Source organism: Sipha flava, unplaced genomic scaffold (genome assembly GCF_003268045.1).
Source record: "Sipha flava isolate LNK unplaced genomic scaffold, YSA_version1 325_pilon_pilon, whole genome shotgun sequence".
Taxonomy (NCBI): Eukaryota; Metazoa; Arthropoda; class Insecta; order Hemiptera; family Aphididae; genus Sipha; species Sipha flava.
Genome location: NW_020273010.1, coordinates 964,458 through 980,581, shown reverse-complemented (window position 1 = coordinate 980,581; position 16,124 = coordinate 964,458). Strand labels below are relative to the sequence as shown.

The 16,124-nt window shown below is 28.7% G+C and overlaps 1 protein-coding gene across 5 annotated transcripts in view; it reads left to right on the top strand.

Moving 5' to 3' along the window:
• The window catches only part of LOC112686829 (FMRFamide receptor), a 211,701-nt gene that overhangs the window by 49,056 nt on the left and 146,521 nt on the right, over positions 1 to 16,124 (top strand). For 3 of the 5 annotated variants that reach the window (XM_025559279.1, XM_025559280.1, XM_025559281.1), the window contains one exon: positions 15,158 to 15,241. The exons of the other annotated variants lie outside the window; for them this stretch is intronic. The gene's annotated coding sequence lies outside the window, so the exon portion shown is untranslated. The remainder of the gene's footprint in view (positions 1 to 15,157; positions 15,242 to 16,124) is intronic. 5 annotated transcript variants of the gene reach the window in all.

Below are 16,124 nucleotides of genomic sequence, written 5' to 3'. Positions count from 1 at the left end.
TTAAAGTTATTTATTATTAATTGTATCTTAAAATATTAACTAACCCTAATCTTTGGGAGTGTACAAAAAGATAAATAAATAAAGACTATAACGATATTTCACCCATACGTACTTTAACACAAACCACAGCGTTAACTGACGAAGAAAAATTTGAGTTATTTGCTGACACCCTAGCTGGTACATTTAAACCAAATGACATAAAACATTAGCCAACTTAAAGGTTAAAAATATTCAATTAATTGAAAATTTTGTGGTATAAAATATATTTTCTTACATTAACACTAATAAAATTAAAAACAAAATAAAATCATATCCGAACAGGAAGTAACCCTGTGTTCATCAAATAACAAACCAAATGCTTTAAAAACTCTCCAAAAATGCAATAAAAATTGTAATAAACCTGTTCAACAGCCTACTTCATATTAGATATTTCCCGGTAAGTTGGAAAAAGGTAATAATAATAGTAATAAGTAAGCCAGGTAAAAATAAGTAAATCTAGATAATTACAGATCGATAAGCTTACTAACAGTAATCTCCAAATTATTCAAAAATTCAATACAAACTTGTCTTCTCAAATATTTTAATTAAATCGAAGTATTATCAAAATTTCAATTTGGCTTCAAATCACACCACTCGACAACGCAATAGTTACACCGCCTTACAGGTACAATTAGTAATGAATTTGAAATGAAAAAACATACAAGTGCAGTTTTTTTGGATATTGAAAGAGTGTTTGATCGTATATGTATTTGAGGTAGTTGCATAAAAAGTCATTTGTATAAAATACAAATTTACTAAAACAAAATACTTCGCATTATAACTTACGTCCCTGGTTCATATGCAACAAAGCGCCGCATAATAATAATAATTTGTATATTTTGTTTAAGAAAGTTTTATATTTTCAAAGTTTATGAATTATTAAGTATTAAATATTTGTACTTCAATAAATAAATATGTTGATAAAATATCTGGTTAAATTATTTTGTTCCATTAGGTCATTATTTATTATTCATTACTTGACCATATAATTATGAAAACTAATATTTTTAACAATATTTTGTTTTAGATCTGCCTTAATTAATATCGGTCATTGAATCTAAAAATGATTAATTACAGATCAGTTTATTATATTATATCATATACACTCACAGTATCATACACGTTATTTGCCTTTGATTAAATCATATATTCATAAATTTTATGTGTACATTATTTTAATTATTCTTATGCTTGTATGCGTATGCTGTTTTATACTTAATCGCTTACTCGAAATAAAATAAAGTGTGAATAAGGAATGATGTGCTGCGGGAACATGGAAAATATAATAACTGACATCCAGGAACTTGACCCATTTATTTACAACTATATCAGTTTTAAACTCGTGCGTATGATTTTACTGCAATTTTTATTCCCAGGATTTATAAATCTACTCGAAACTCGTATGGTGAATTAAAATAATGATAACTTCAATTATAATAAGTTCCATCATAAATCATTACCAACTTATTAGCCTAATTCTTATGTTGGCTTGATATAAGTAGAAAAGAAAAAAAACTGGTATAGATAAACTCCAATATCTTTTTCACGACATTCAAATATAAAATCATATCCGCTAGGGTACACGAAATGAAAAAACTCCGTAGTTAATTCACGGATCGACAGTAAAATAAACTGGTGAATGAATCGCAAATTATTTGCTATTGATAGTGATATGTCGATTGGTGATTCGATGTACAGTGGTTGATTATAAATAATTTAATGTACCTAGGTATATAAAACAGGCAAATTTGACTAATCTTCATCATTGAACTTTTAACAAAAAAACTAATATTCCGTTTCATTATTATTGTGTTACGTTTTCATTTTTATTTATTCGATAGTAGTCAATACCAAACGATAATTGACTTGTTCTTAATCATCGTTTCTCAACGTCCGAGCCCCTGTTATTACCGTTTAAAATAATACGCAGTTCACATAACAAAAGACAGCAAGTTTTTTTTTTCAATCTTCTTTCTCACCTCGAGTCTTATCGATGAACTTTATTAATTACAGTATAGTGATTGAGCCCAATGTCACCAATGCCTACGCCGCACTGCAATGTACGTTTTTCAAATGTGCGTACATTCAGAACTGATATTTTACCATTGGTCCATACATTTTCATCACATATTTTATTATTTCTAAATAACCACATACTTCCATATCAATAATTAGGTAAAGATTATACATATAAACATCAATAATCAAGTATAAAATAACCGACAGTTATTACCATTGTTCATCTTATTAACAAGAATCCAATTGCTATCATTAAACTCTCCAAATTGTCTAATAAATTGTTGAGCATTATATTTGTTATTTTGTTATCCATGGAAGTTCAAAGAGTCAAATGTGTTATGATTTGATTGAAATTAAATTAATTCATCATTTGTGCCCTCGAAGTAATTAATTTAAGTACACTAAATTAATAATTCACGAAAAAAATATGAGTGCATTATAAGTATTATTGAAATAAAGTAATCAAGGATTTTGGTAATGAATAATTTAGTGTATGTTTACAGCATAAAGTATTTTCGATAGCATTTTAAATACTTTTGTTGTATATTGGATTCTTTTGAGTTTTTTTTTTTTTTTAACATGAAAACAAGGTTTGAGTAACCAAACAAATCATTAGTATAAATATATGTAATAATAAGTTATTAATAATATGTAAATAATATGTAATGAGTGATATTATAACTATTAATAAAAGAATATGTGATTATTTTAAAATAATAAAATATGTGTTACGAATGGCCACTGGTGCGTGGAGGTTTTGATCTCCAGACAACCAAATCGCTATGCGTCACGCAACGACTACATGTGGTTCAGCTCATATGTTTCCGATGTACATCAACATGCATGATCTGAGCCCGAGATCTAGCAAACGTTTAATAATAATACTACTTTTAATAATAATAATAATAATAATAATAATAATAATAATAATAATAATTATAATAATAATAAAAACTCACCTCTTTTGTAATTTTACCCTGGCCTGCTGGCCTTATATTAATAAATTTATTGTAATGCACCTTCTTTGTTGTACAGCCGCGTTCGCGTTTCGTACAATACAAATGTTCTTGAACTCACCGCTTCCGCGTGAAAACGGAAAACGACTTTCTCGTGCATAATGTCACGCCACCTGTGCATGCATACACAATACATGTGTACTGCAAACGATAACGTGTGGACCTAATCACGAAAGAAAAATTAAAGTTGTCGACAATAGCGACGCTTGCGTTCGCTTGTCGGGATGCAAAGTGAAAGGGTTAAAGGGAGAAACTGAATATTTATTGCTTCAAGAATTGAAAACAGAAAATTCACACCATAGTGCACCAGCAGCATGTGAAAATATCTGATTTCCCTTCCGTTTTTTTATAACTAAGTGGGAATCCAGTTGGCGTATCCTTAGGTGGACGGGTTAAAAGTTCCAAACGGAATAAAATTTCTTATTATTATATGTGTAGGGTTCAAGTTTATAATTTCGTATACACATGATATTGGTTCACCGACAATGGATTTAAAACGTTATACAAATTTCCTACCTATAATTATTCTGGTATATGCACTTAATTATTGCGTATTATAATTGTTGTTATGATCGAACAAAATTGCGAACAACGCGTTCAATGAACCGTTCAACGCGAACGAACTTTTGATACCTGTAAATTATACGCCCAATGCATTTTACAGAGATCGCAGCAATTTATTTTCCTTTTTAACCATATGATTTTGAAACCTAATATTCGAACTGAAATGCAAAAATTTTAAATCATACATATACATATTTCAACGTATAATTGGCTCATTAATTCTATGTGCGCGACACATTCATATATAATTTTAAACATGCGCGATTAGTTTAACACTATTGCGAATGCCTATTATAAATAATATAAATTACCCGTGTGTGCATTTATACATTTATATTTTAGCAAATTCTAAAATTAAATGAAAGAGTTTACATTCAGAACAACATGTTATACAGTTCTAATTGGGTTGTTGGACTATATAGTATATGCATATATACTTATATACATACACGCTGGGTGCTATAAATGAACATTTTAACTATAAAGTGTACTGCATTTAGAAATATGAGTACATGACTAAAGCATATTAGTATACAAAATATATTATCATATTGAAACTGACCTTAAATGGTCTTAAACGTGTACTCCGTAATTTAAAAATATCTAGTTTAAAAATCATATTTACCTTGAACTATACGTTGCATTTATTCGAGTATTAATTAAGAGAAAGAAAACTCGTTTTATACACATATTATGATGCGATAGTTTGTTGAGATACTTAGTAATATTATTTTACATAATATGCCATTTAGAACCTATTCACTGTAAAATATATTATATAAATAACCAATTTAGCATATTTTTTATATTTTAAAATGATTTTAACAAAACAATGATAATTTACAGTTCGTTCATTCAAAAACTTATATATACCACTTGTATTCTGTTATGTCTTTAAATACTGTTTTAATGGATAGTACAAATACAAGCAATATCCCTTATAAAAATGAAATATATTATTCCGTAAATATTGTGTATATCTACTGAGCTAATGAAATATTATCGCACAGATTACAAGAATACTGATATTCATAAAATGGTCAATGAACAATTTTACGTATATTTAGTGGAACCCCGTAAGAAATATATTTTGTCAAATTGACAAAAAACAAAAGAATGAAGAAACTTATGAAATTATTTCAACATAACTGTCTTTAGTAAATTCAGAAGAAAATAAATTCTGGAATTCTTGTAATTTATGCGGCACAAATTACATTGTAATCTTTTTCGGTATTTCTTCATTTTTTCATATTCATTCTTCAATTTCACCTTAGATCAGTGCTTTTCAACTTTTTTAATAATGTGGCACACTTCATATTTAATACAATTTTTGCGGCACACCAATCCATATAATATGTGAACCATATTTTATATATGTACAAATATATACGTACATTGTTTACAGTCTATTCTATTAGAGGGTTAATCATTGTGAAATATATTAATACAATCGATAAATCAAGATGGCTACGATGTGCATACTTATAGTAAATAATATAATATGTATCTACGATTAGTTCGATCAGTTTTCATCGAATATCGATAATAATATTGGTAAATACATACTTATAAAATAATTTATAGATTTATTGCGGCACACCGGATGAAAACTATTGCCTTAGGTGTATGTTTTACATAAATAAGATTATTTTTCTTATACGAAGAAAAATAAAATAATATATTTGATAAAATCCTTAATGTTTTACTGAAATCAAAGGTGGACTAGCCAGAGGAGTTGGAGAGATTTATCTCTTTGGGACGGTAACACTTATCAGATACTGTGTCAACTTAGAAGCATTTGAATATAAATTTTAAGCATATAAATCATATTATACTACAAAGTATCTAATTGTAAGGTATATTTTAATATTATACTAAAAATTTACTGAAAATCATGTTTATTTATTGAGTAACATTGTGATAAATAATAATTAAGGATACGAGTAGTATTGTATATTATTGTCCAAGGATTGGATCCAATTAGAAGTTTATATGCAGATACTCGTATAGGTAAAAATTATTGATTCAGTTTTCAATAATTTTATAGAACCAAGGATGCTTTATTTATTTATTTATTTATTTAATTTATTTATTTGAATATTCAATGGGCGTAAGCCCTTTAACAAAACAAGAAAGTGTATATTAAAAAAAAAAAAAAAAAAAGTTAATGTACAGACACAATGTAATGAGAGTAATTAATATAACAAAATATCTATGAGTAATGAAAAATGAAATAAAATAATAATAATACAAATTAATTTATGGTAACAAAAACAATAGAAGACAAATATAAAAATATAGTAAAAATAGAGAATAACAAATTAAGCATTACATTATGTTTCAAAAATAAAAACAATACATTTTCTTCAAAGACCTGTCGAGATAAAACAAAAAAGTTTAGAACTTCGGAGATTTTATTAGCAATTAAAATAGCTTTGGAAAAAAATGAATTTTCGCCACTATTAGTATTGATAATTAATATTAATATTTATATTAAGTTATATGTTGTTACAAGTGTATCTATAAAAAATATGAAACTATTCGGTACATTATCAAGTCTCCCAGAACCATTATGTTCCCAGTCCACCTCTGACTGAAATAATCAAGAGAGTATGCACTAAAAATGCCCTATAATGATTTTATTGTCATTTGAAAATCAGCAAGTGCAATCCCGTACTGGGGTAATAATATATTTCACTTGGTAATATACGTATTAGCATTGTCTAAAAGTTCGTCATCACTTGAAATAAATGGATACGCCTACATAGTGTTTACTCGCATACACTAAGTATTACACAAAGTGTCATTAAACTAGCAAATCGAACAATCTTCTAAAGCATACTAAGTGCTTTATTGGTTGCATTGTTATATATTAGCAGTACTTAGATACGCGTTTCGTATTCAATAGGGTAGCCGACGACTTAAAATGTTATTGATGTGTACTATATCGTTATTGTCAATCGCGTGTACAAAAGAGGAGTCGATGTGTGGTACTATTTCATTTTAAGTAAAATGTTACGTTTCCATTCATTACTTTAGTTAGACCACGTTGGTTGAATGTACACGCGCTTAATAAAACTGAATATAATAGACAGGTTCTGTCCAAAAATAAGTACGACGACAGGCTAACTAGCCCACTTGCAACCGTTGGAGTAGTCGAACAAAAATGCGAGCTATAAAAAATAAAAAAATAACGAGCTGAAAATGCTGACCCAGTCATCACGTAGATACATGGGATTTAATTAATTTTGATGAATATGGCGTACAAAACTATGTTTAAACACATATTTAAATCGAGTATAATTTTCCATTTCCCAATAGTAAAATTTGGTGTACAAAAATGGATTTGTAAATATAGTTTGTCCGTTTTTTCGTAATAACCCCGCATAACATACTATCATTAATTTGTTTTCCATTTTTGTTCCGTTACTTATAAGAGTAAACTGTGACAAATTGTTACATATTTCGTCAAATTTTAAGATTTAAACAAAAATCTTTCATTTTTGCTCATTTATCTTATGTGTAGTTCACCGCAGAAAACGAATATAAGTATCCATTTTACATTTACATCCATTCCAATTTAATAAACATCAAGGAAAATAGTAAAAAAAATTATTTTCTGATACATGTGCTATTAAAAACTTGTTGAAAATTTACAAATTCACACTAATTATTTGATAGACAATTATAGAACTAGGCATAATAATAAGTTATTTTAATTATTTCCAATGTAACTAATTTATCTAGAACGTACAATATAGTAGTCATAAACGTACTGAATATTATTATATTCCATTTCTAATATTTTATCCAGTTGAAACTCGATGTCTATTCATGTTCTCCTCCAAACTAGCATCGACTATCTATTCAATATACCCGTATGAAGTTCGTTAAGGTAATATTAGTAACAAAACAATTATAAGCCACAACGTTGTTGTATATCCGATCTATCACTTTGTATATTGACAATTTGCAATAATATGCATTCATACACTATAAGTATAATATTATACATAAAACCAATTCACTAGCGGTGAGCCGATTTATTTCCCTCACGTCAATACCGTTATTATTGTTATGATTGTATTGTTCCCCCTTCTCCCATGAATTTAAAGCTCATCGATCAATATTATTAATGTTCGTATTGATAGTGTTATTTAATATTATTCGTGCGCTGTTTAATCTTCAAACAAATGGCCAATAGCAAACATTATACCACGCGTGATACCAAAAACATTTCGTGAAAAAAGCGTTAGTTTATTTATAACACTCAGTGCCAGTGGGTACTCGAGGCAAATTTTTTCACGGAGTCGTAGAATTTTTCGCTGTCAAGCCAATAACATTTTTCTTGAATGCCCTAGAACTCGTATAACATACTTTTATAATTTACATAAGTTTTGTAAAAAAAAAAAAAAAAATCCTCAGTATGAATATTATATTTAATCATCAAAACGTCAACAATATATTATGGTTTATTCATTTATTATTATTATTATACTATTTATACTAAAGTATAGGTATCTACGAACCATATAACTATATTTTATATAACTATATTGAATTTGAAGATTAAAATACTATACACATTTTCACATGACGGGGACATTTGTTATGTAATCATTAAAAAAAAAAAAAAAAATATGAACTTAGAAAATATTAAATCCTATGAAAGGCGTGGTACTTCTCAAAAAAACGTGGCCTTGGATAGTTTCTCTTTCTGATCTGTCCTTCCACCGACATTAATAACGGTATGTAGTTTAACCACGGTTTATTTACCTTCGCGAAACAGTGGCAGACAAAAAAAGTGAATATTTTCCGATAATTGTTATGCACTTCTATCGGTCCACACTGATTATGTCAATCCGTATGCATAATTATTCCCAGACACGATCTGGACGTTCCGGTTGAAGTGTGTGACGAGTAATTGGTACCTATACTCGATACAGTTTTTAAGGAAATTACGTCACCGCAACGGGTCAATTTTGAATATCGACTACGGCCACACCATCACGTTGAAATATTACCACCAAACATGCGCGAACTTTTAATTACGAACAGTTTTCGTGATTTTACGCATCGGATGACGGTACATGTGCAGTATCCGCTCGACTGTTACAATTGATGCGGTACGCATGTAATTCGATTATTCCTGTGCGCCGACCTGGACAATAATATTTTATTTTGGTGTCACGTTTACCACCGTCTCCGGTAATCTCGATTTCACCCGCGAAGTAACCTTGTGTAAGTTTCAATCTCGGCCCGCGCACTGATATTGACTCTCGGCCGAGTCCTACGAACGGTAACACAAAATTTAGTTACATGATCCTTTTTTATTTTCACCTATACTTTTTTAGTTTTACAATACTCCGACAGTTACAAAAAAAAAAAAAAAAAACAAATGCTACAGTTAAATTTAGTCACTTTAAGGAATTGAAATGTTTTTAAATTTCAACATATAATTTGTGTAAATGGACTGCTGACCAGTCAATGTACGGTTTAAATAATATTACTGAAATGCGTTTTCTGGCGCATTTTAATCCTGTAAACTCGATGAAATAATCCGAATCACGTCCAAGAGATTATTTTTATAATTTACGTCAAACAATAGTATCAGTTGGTAATGTTACAGAATGTAATAATAGAGCACAGTACGCAGTACTCCATGTAAAATATCGGTTGCATCCGAAAACCTCACACTTTATCGGTCATTGTATAAAAAAAAAAAAAAAAATCCCAAACTTATAGTGGTTAAAACCATATACAGTGGCGCACACCTCATGGGTCAAGGGGGTCATTCGACCCCAAAAAAAAATTGGGTGGTTAAAAATATTTACAATTTACTAAATATCATTTAAATTTCGAACACGTGAAACCTGATTGGATCTAGGTGCATGCCTTGAGTACTAATTTCATTACCTCGAGCTCCAAAATTACCTTTATTGGAGTTGCTTTGGATAATGGGTGGGAGGTCAGTATTAATAAAACATGTTCGACCCATGTCGGTAAGAATGAGTGTACGCCACTGATCATACACTATTTTTAGTCCTAACTAACTGATAAGATATACTGCAATAATTATGGTAACTTCTTTTAATACTTCGATTCTTAATTAAATTGTATTTATTTTAGGAGCACTTGTTTAAATTTTAGGAAGAATTTTTAATCGACGTAGATCGTATAAAGTTTTTAAAAAATGTCGGTAATAGATTTTAGCTAATCAAACTCTAAAAATTGTACACACTTTAAATTTTTAAATTTTTATACATTTTAGAATACTCTTTATGCATTTTTTTTGTTTGAATAAATTATAAATTATTAAGTATACATAACTTAGGTAAGTATAACCTTTTTGGGGTCGAAATAAAAAGTGTGCAGTTTTTGGATGTATCAATTTTAATAATTGTGCAGTTTTGTTCTGTATTTTATCAAAAGTGTGTGGTTTTAGGAGTCAACAATATCATCACCACGGTGAAGAGTATCGCACGATCGTTTGATTGATTACCCTCCTAAATTTGAAAAAAACATAATTTCAATTGTTAACATGGAAGCAGCACGGTTTAATACGATTTGAATTACCTTATCAGTTTTTTTTATTTATTTTTTTTCGGCACAATTTATTGTCATTAAAATGGGAACGAGAATCACGTACGTGCCCTTATCATTGTTTTTTTATCGCAGCGGACTTTTATATTAACAATAATAACGATTATACACTCGTTTAATGGACTACGTGTGCACAACACTAACATGTCATGCTTAAGGATCACGGGATTGGAAAAATGGTTTTTGTAAAAATATTATTCACGTGTACACGGATTTTATTGATTGTGAGATGTGTGCAGCAATGTGCACACTATACCTTTACTATGCACTTTGTAATGTATGTAGACAAGAAATTTCTATTAAAACTCGGAAGATTAAATCGATAAACGGATGTAGTCAAGAGAAAAAAATGTATATTAATTTTATAATGCTATTAATTAGTTATAACTAAAGAGCGGATTTAATTTATATTGCAACTTTTAATTGATACCCAGTTAATTAAATCTCATCAAATATGTATACGAATCAGATTAATTACAGTCTTCCTATGTAGTTTATTAATGTAAGTAATTAATGATAATATACTCGTATTTGATATGATTTTACTATGTAATTTTAATGTATTTAATTGTAATTTTAACATATTTATACCGCAATTTCGATACATTTTCATTGCAATTTTAGAATCTTTTTAGTGCAATTTTAAGATATTTTTAATGCAATTATATCCGGTCTTTAGTTATAACTAAAATTTGGAAAAAAAATAAAAAATAAAAACACAAAATCAAAGAGAATTTAATGCAATAAATCGAATGAAATATTATTTTTTTCGTTTTGAGTAATCATTATAAACGATGGCTATTTTGGTAATACGATATGTACCGTTGGGTTTTTTGAGAAAAACGTGAGACTAAAAAAACGGAACCGGAAATCTATTGTTATGTTCAAATGTTTTTCGTCATCATATTATATTTATACGTGTATAACCAAACGACAATAAGGTGAAAAAGATCAGTTGGAAACTTCAAACCATTTATATAATGGCTATCAGATCTCAAGCTACAAATCACCATTTTCATCTTTTTATGGATAAAATTATATATTTTTTCCGATAAGCTTTTTGATTTCTTGTCGATACCCGAAAGACAACTGAGGAAGTTCAAAAAATTTAAAAATAAGAACAAAAAATGATCCCATTAAACAATCCTTTCGGGTAGAATTTTCGATGTTAAGAAATACTATAAAAGGTCTTACACAACAGATTTATTACCTCAAAAAGTGTACGGATGAGAGGAGAGGTTTGAATGGGCAAAACATTGCAATATAAACACCATTTTTATTACTGGGAATATAAAAGCTTATAGTCGTTAAAATTAGAATAAATATAAAAACAAAAAACACACGTAAAAATATGTATAACTTTCCGTTTACCCTACGTCCGTTCGCTGTAAAAATATCGAGATATTGTACTGCGAGGGCGCGCTTTTAAGTGATTTTCGAATCGTAACACGTGCTTACGATGGACGGTGACGTGCCGATTTAAAACACAAAAGATATGCATGATATCAATGTTGATAAATTATAATATATATTAATCATGTTTCCCAAACAATGATACCGCCGTAGATTTGTATAGCTGTAATTAGGGCTGGACAAGATACCTCCAACAATGTATTTAAGGACATCAATAATATCTAAATACAAAATATAAGAAAATTTAACATTTTTGAAATATACTAGACAGAAGATACTAGTATCTGAGACACGTATACAAGATACTTAACACTTTAATAGGTCAATTCAAATAAAATTTCAAGTGATATTGGATGTGCTTAAAATGATAATACTAATGATAATCTAATAATAAATAAACATTTTTTTTTTTTTTGATTTATTTAAAAAAGAAAATATTTGCAATACATACAAATATTATGGAAAAATAAATAAATATATAATGTATAAATTAGCAATATTTATTCATTAATAATAAAATGTAAAAATTTAAGTAATTTATGTCCCGTATTTTAAAATAAATTCTTGATTACCTTTTGAAGACACAAATTTTTTGAAATTACCATTCTGATGTATTAGATCTACATGTAAAACAAATAAGCTTGGTAAGTTAAAATAGTTTTTAGCAGTAGTCAAAGAGCAAAAGCTTGTGTTATATTTTATAAATTTTATGTATTAACTATTGAATTATTCTGGTTATCTATGTTTTTCAATAATACACTCGTGAAACGAAATAAATATAAACCGACCAGTGATTGGTGATGACCAACTGAGTTTAACCGTTGATTTATTATCCGCAAATAGTAGTTCCTTTGATCTAACTTGCTTAACATTACAAATTACTAACTAAAATTCTGTATCTTGTTATTGGGCAATTATGAAAACCGTCATATAAATAAATAAAATATAATTTTTAATGTATCTAAAGCATAGAGCATAGTATCTTTGAGTATAAAAAAATATAAGGTACGGGATACAAGATTCAACTATACCTCAGATATATATCTTAAATATTTGTATCTATGATACTACTTGGTCCTGGTTGTAAATTCCGTGGTCGGAGTAGATGTTGATTTATTATTTTTCGCTCGACGGCCGTGACGTAGCGGAATGCGCGTAACATTATAAAACTACAACGGCAGCAGTACCTAAGGACGACGCGACCGAGTGCTCCTCTCCTTCATCTCCCACCAAAACCCGTCCAGTTTTCGGGAACTCGAAGGACAAAATGAAATTCGAAATAAATTATAATAATTTGCAAAACTTTCGGTCGTTTGGGTATGTAATCGTTATTACGGCCGTGGCTGAACGTGTTATGTACAACGGACGGCGCGACGGAGTGAGTCATCTAACCACGTGAAAGTGTATGCATCTAAACACACAGAGGGTGTACCTAGAAATTTTTAATTAAATTGTAATTTCTACAAACTTTGGTTTTCAACTCATTTAGTATTATTTGCATTGAAAAACCGCGCCACATTATTAAATATTCGTTTTATTGTTCGTCTCGTTTTTAATGTTTTCAATATTGTTATCCATTACTTGCCTTTTGTTATAACTGTCTCCATTGAATTATATTACATGTATTCATTTATAGTAAACACAATATGGTTAATTTATGCATTCATCAAAAATCGATAAATTTCTATATATATATACTTTTTTTTTAATCGTATCCTTTAATTTTGCTAAGTTTCTTTTAGCTTATTAAGTCCACGCAGGCGGAAAGATTAATCTCCTCAAATTGGTTCAAAATTATGGATCATTGTGAAAAATGTGTAAATGGTATATTATTAAAAAAACGATAACAGCTAGTGCTTTATATACTTAACTTCATTCGGTTAAATGTTTAAGTTTATAGTATTATATTTTCAATTTGAATAAAACCAGGAAAGTTTTTTCAAATCAATCCACGTTTTTTAATATGTTATGGAAACACTTGAAATCATGATGTTTTGTTAAAATTCGAGATTCAATTAATATGCGCCGAGGAAAAAATATAATAATCTCCGGAAGGAGCGTACTATAAATTGTAGTAAAATGTCTAGTGGGTTGATAATTATTTTAATTTACGGTGTAGTATTGTTACTATATAATTACATGACGATTCTTTTTCTTTGTATTAGATAGAGCAGGCTGACGAAGAAAATGCATTCTATGCACAAAGACTGGATCTTTAAATAAAATTAAAACATGTTTTCTCAAGGTACTATACTTGCGTGAAACAAGAAAAACTAGTTAAATTCTGTTGATTCCTAAATATTCATCTTATTTTGAAAAGGAGAATTTTATTAATTTTTGATTTATTTTGGTAAAAAAAAAAAAACCGTGTAAAAGATAAGTAATGAACTTTTTAATACTCAAACAGTAATTCACTAAAAAACGAAAGCTCATATATAGTTTAGGAGAAGTCATCAATTTTTCATGTAGTTGAGTATTCACAAACATTTATATTGCAGCGCTAAAATTACTAATGCAATGAGAAGTAAAAACTCTGACAGAGGTGAATTGGGCTCAAAATATAAATGGTGCTCGTTAATTATTTCTTTGTGGTTGCCGCTTAAAAAAACAAACACAAAGTTATGCTACTGTGCGTTTCAATTCCGTTGGACTTGTATGTTCACCCGGCACGAGATAATATGGTAATGGTTATCTTTTGTTCGCTGTGCAGTAATAATATCATTATCTCGTTAGATGTGCAGATACTAAAATTAATAATTTATTCATCAGTCGGATATTTGTCACAGCCATCATAGAGTATATTGACTGTGTTACATCTATATAGAAATTCAAACCGATCAATCTCAATGGTTTTTGATGTGTAGCTGATCGTTTCATCAATTTACTTATGTTTACCTCGAAAACCGGTCGAGTGAAATACTATTACATTGTAGAATTTTATTAATTTTTTATATTTTTTTTTCAATGATGAATTACAATACGTCACGAGTACCGGATGATTTCGTACAAATTAGAACAAAATTAATCATCCAGTGAAGTAGAATTTTATATAATTAGAGATGTTAAAATACGGTATTTTATTTATTTTTTGTATAATACAGTATTATACCGGTATTATATCATTATTATACTATATAGAACCATGCAATACCTTAAATTATAGGGAATTTTACAAAGATTAATACTCCCATTGTTAATTATAAAATATAAATTATTTTAAAATGGAGTAATCGAAAAAAAAGGCTAAAAAGTTAGAAAAAATTAAAAAAATACATTTTACAAAAATTATTCAACAAATTCACCAAATTAATATTTAGTGATGCTATCGATTTGCAATTATGATATAGGTAACATACGTATATATTTTATACATAGAAAAACATATTTTTTAAATAAAGATAAAACTATACTTAATATTTTTATACTTATATATTATCTCATTGTATCTATATATTTACAATATTTGAATTTTAATTTATATTAGTACAATAAATTGATTTCAGGGGCGGATCCAGAATGCGGCGAATGAGGCAATCGCCACCCCCTCCGTTCACTGTAGCAGACTTTAGTTTATAATTACTTCAAGGGTAAAGAAGGAAATCTTAAACTATTTTTTTATACCAAACTTATGCTGGTACTAATGTTATCACTTATATTTATTATTTGGTGATATCTGATATCACAGTTATATACTACTACACGGTTTAATCTGCATTTTCCCAGCATCCCCACCTTGGACTTTCGATTTCAAATTTTTACAGTTGTTTGTGTTTCATTTGTGCTTGTTTGTGCTTTTATTCCCGTCGTTTGTGCATAACTCGTTTCTGAGATGTTAAACATTGAAAGAGGGAAGGGCCTAAGGACATGCTTAATAAATTCAAAATATATTTAAACAAACTTTTAGTGTATACTGTTTTATAAACACATTTTATAAAGTAAACTAAGTGTATGTAAGTAACCAATTTTTTTATTTATTAGTGACCTGTACGTTTATTCGGCTACTCGTAAACTGTTGTACTTTCGGTATTACATAATGTTACAAAATATATGCGTACGACGTTTTACGTATGAATCGACGTTGTGTGGTTGTGAAACGCAAAAACAACGACGGATAATAATCGACTGAACTGAATACTAAACAAATAATCTATTATTCTATACCTACTATTATCTATATCGACATCCGATCGATATCCAGCAGGTTATACGATAGATACGGGGCTATAGTATTATTTATACTTAAACAAAAATTATAACGAGATATGAGAGGTAGTTTGTAGACAGTACATCATTGGAAGTATTAAGTCCTCTTAGTACATTTTTTATTTGATCGGTTGAAATATGTATCTAGTTTTTAATTTTAAACTTGAAAAATTTGTCAAAGTATGCAAAATAAGCATACAAATCTTAAAATATGCACTCTTCTGCAAAATCTATCAAACATGCAAAAATATAATATATATATGTAAT